The sequence below is a fragment of the Mus pahari genome, chromosome 5, assembly GCF_900095145.1.
Source record: "Mus pahari chromosome 5, PAHARI_EIJ_v1.1, whole genome shotgun sequence".
NCBI lineage: Eukaryota > Metazoa > Chordata > Mammalia > Rodentia > Muridae > Mus > Mus pahari.
The window spans coordinates 163714739-163715071 of record NC_034594.1 but is presented as its reverse complement, the minus strand read 5'-3'; positions in this window follow the sequence as shown (position 1 = coordinate 163715071).

Here is a 333-nt window from a genome sequence, read left to right as displayed (position 1 = left end):
AAAAAAAAAGAAAAACAAACAAACAAAAAACAAAACAAAAATAAATCTTAAGGAGAAGAAGAAATGACAGGACATGGGAATCCAAGCCAGGGGACAGCACTTCCAACGGAGTCCTGTGAGTCTGCAGGCAGCATGAATGGTGGGAGGGGAGCGCTCCCCCGCAGCGGGAGTCATGGCTTGTCACTACATAGGGAAGACCAGCCAGGCCTTTCTGTGGGTGTGCTTGCCCAAGTGGGTCAGCCTAAGATGGCCAGCCCCACATGCTGGGGTGTCTGCAGGCAGTTGGTGTTTCCATCAGCAGTGCACGCGTTACTGGGCCACTGTCAGAAAAGC